We start from the raw sequence: 3,367 nt of genomic DNA, 5'->3' as shown, positions 1-3,367 counted from the left end.
AAGAAAAGAAAAGAAAAGAAAAGAAAAGAAAAGAAAAGAAAAGAAAAGAAAAGAAAAGAAAAGAAAAGAAAAGAAAAGAAAAGAAAAGAAAAGAAAAGAAAAGAAAAGAAAAGAAAAGAAAAGAAAAGAAAAGGGACTACTAGCATCCTAAACCGGGAGAGCACTGTGTTGCATCCTGCACAAACATATGTTGCTTTCACACAGAATAACATAGAAATTGCTTGTTGATGCTTGTAGAATCATACAGCAGTCATAATGACTGAATTTGCTGTATCAGCCCTTAAATTGCTTTAAGATGCAGCATAATCTTTGCTGAAGATTCAGCCCTGCCTATCTGAGAACTGTGTCCCAAGTTCTCTACCAGTTATGTGAAGTCAGATCACTGTTACCACCATGACAACGCTTGAGCAATTCTTCCTTTTTTTTGGGTGCCTCATGGCTTTTGCAGGCCTCATGATACAGTTTGTAAGTACATCTTGGCTTATGAGAGACCATCAAAGCAGCAATTCCAGTTCTTCTTTCAGTCACTGCTAGTCTGTTCCCAAGAATATTGTATCATTTGCTAAGTTAGATGAGGAAAGATGTATTTAACTTACTAGTGAGGAAAGTCATGCAACTGTATGTGAAATAGCTATTCCTTTAAGGAATAAATAGAGCTGAAATTGCACGTGTTCTCATGCTTTCACATGTAATTTGCTACTCAGCATGGGTGTGTATATTCAGAGATCCATACAGTTCTTCAGGGAAACAGGCTGTTTTCAAATAACTTTATTTAATAAAAGGCTATTTGAAAAATTACTTTCCAGAGGCTGCTATCAAAAAAGCACACTTGCACCAATAGTTGTTGTTTGTCATGTAGTAAATTATCTGATTCCCACTACAACAGCTGGAGTGCAGCAATTAGATGATGTCTCTTAAAGGACCATATGAATTTTATTAGCTGATGCCTTTGCTGAATCTAAAGATGAAGAATGCACAGGAGCATTTCTACCTAGTGTGATCCCACACCTTAAATGAGATCCTTTGTCTTTTGTCAATTGGGGTGAATGCAACTATGCTGAAAATTTCTTATAATGAACTGCTATTGTATTGAATGCTATGTGTTTGACCCTGAACAATATATGATGAATTGTGGTTCAGTGCACAGGCATAAAGACAAATTGTACATTGGGAACTGTTTAGTAAAACCTGCTGTCCCAGTGAAGTTCTGCTGATAACTTAAAGATGTGTAGTCCTGTTTCTTGAGCTCAAGGAAGTGATACTTCGATGGAAAAGCTTTTGGTTTGTTTTGCTTCACTTTTCCTCTTTTAACTAAAGGCTTTTTTCTTTTAATACAGATATTAGAAGTATCAGTAAAGAAGACCAAGAAAGTGAGATCAGGTATTGACACTAGATGAATTTCTTTAAATCATTATTGGTGAAATAATTTTCATAAAATGTTTTGTAAGCCATCAATGAGGACAGAATATTTTTGTTTAAAATACTGGAAGAGAGATTGATCCTTCCCAATCCATTCTTTTCATTGATTAACTTGCATTTCCCATAGTCTCATCAGTTATCTTAAAGCATGATTTTGAGGGCATTGAAATTTCTTGGTTTTGTGAAGGGACGTTATGCAACACCCTAGATTTCTCAACCTTTATCACTTTCGCAGGTTTTTAACCATACCCAGCCATTACGTCAGATACCTTATTTATTAAGTGTTCTGTCACTTTTCTTATTAGGGATCAGTTTTCAGATTATATTCTTCTGAAAAATACCTCAGATGCCTTCCCAGACATGACCAGCTTGTAATATAGAGGAAGCTGGAAGGAAAGGGAGGAGAGATAGAAGAATATTTTCCCTAGAGTTCTCTGGGATGGGGTCATCCAAAGCGGTCATTTTTTGTTAACTTCTGGAAACGCTCTGAAAAATACCTCTTTTTCCCTTGCTGGCACAAGGTTTCTTTTTCACATGTGAGCTCAAAGAGTAGATCAATAGTTTGTGATTTAAAAGGGTATATGTCAATACCAAGCCCTAAGACTCTTCTCATGTTTTTGACATTTGTTCCAAGTACGTGTAGTGTACCTCTTACTCCTTAATCTTACAAAAAACTTCTAAGAAGTTACTAAGCTATGTAACTGACAGTGCAGGCCTAATATAATTACAGCACTTCTGTTTGTGTGCTTCATGATTTATAGTGAATGTACAAAGAAAAAAAATGCAGAAGTAATCTTTGCAGCTATATTTTCATAGGAAAAGGTTAAAGTTACTTAAGAGTGATTGCATTACAGAAAGTTTAAATAGCCTAAACCAGCTCAGATTTTAATTCAAATAAAATAAGACCAAGATTAATTTTTAGTATTTTAATTCATACACTCACATGCAACAGAACTGTCCCAAGCCTAGACTGAAATAGTGAATGGTAAATTATGAACTAAGGTTGAATTAGTTTGGTAATTTACAATTCATCCTACAAAAGATGTGGCATACAGCTAAAAACTAAAGCAGAAGACAGAATTAATATCTTTGGGCTATGGTATTTCTCTTTACCATCTTTTGCACTGGTGCAAAAGAGTTCAGAAATTCCTTTCTCTCTTTTAATTTCTATCGCAAATTATTTTCCTTTTGCATTCATCCATTCTCCTCATCTTTTTTTTTTTTTGCCTGTTGTCAGGTATTGCACACAGAGTACTCCCACTCTTTGAGCCCTGTGTAGTATCACAGTTCCAGCAAAAGGAAGTCAAGAGGAAGGGCTCTGTCAGCCTAGTTTCTCAGGACTTTTCTGCTTTCCTTCCTCCAGTAAAGTGCTCCATGATGTGAGACAGAATGGCAGAAACTAGGTAGCTGGGAAAGTCTAGCATTAGTAACATGATAGATCCACATCTAATTCTGTTTATTCCGTGGCTTCACAACTTTGGGTGACTCAGTCATTCTGAGCCTTGTTTCACGCATGTAAGAAGACACTGTCTGCTTAGACAGTCATTGCACGGGCATGCAAATCTCTATGTGGCTTGACATGAGAGATGTACACTGTGGAGGTGTAGGTAATACTTCTTTCAACTGCCAGAAGGGAAAGTAGTGAAGAACTAAGAGCTTGCTTTTTTATTGTGCACTAAATTTTCAGTTAGGCTGTGACTGCAACCAGGTCTGGGGACATACAAATCCAAGACAATTGAATTTGCCCATTCTGGAAACAGTGGTGCTTTATTATAAGGAAACATTTTAGGTTAGTGTTTCAGCCCTTTCCCTTCATCATTTTCTGACAAGGTTTTGTTTCTGAGTAGCTGTATATTTTAAGGGCAGATTTTAAGACATAAGGATCATCTGGTTTGATCTTTGCCTAACACAAGCCATAAAATTTCACCAATAATTCTTGTAGTGGAAC

Source organism: Mesitornis unicolor, unplaced genomic scaffold (genome assembly GCF_000695765.1).
Source record: "Mesitornis unicolor isolate BGI_N332 unplaced genomic scaffold, ASM69576v1 scaffold10604, whole genome shotgun sequence".
NCBI classification, from domain to species: domain Eukaryota; kingdom Metazoa; phylum Chordata; class Aves; order Mesitornithiformes; family Mesitornithidae; genus Mesitornis; species Mesitornis unicolor.
This window is presented reverse-complemented; position numbering follows the sequence as displayed.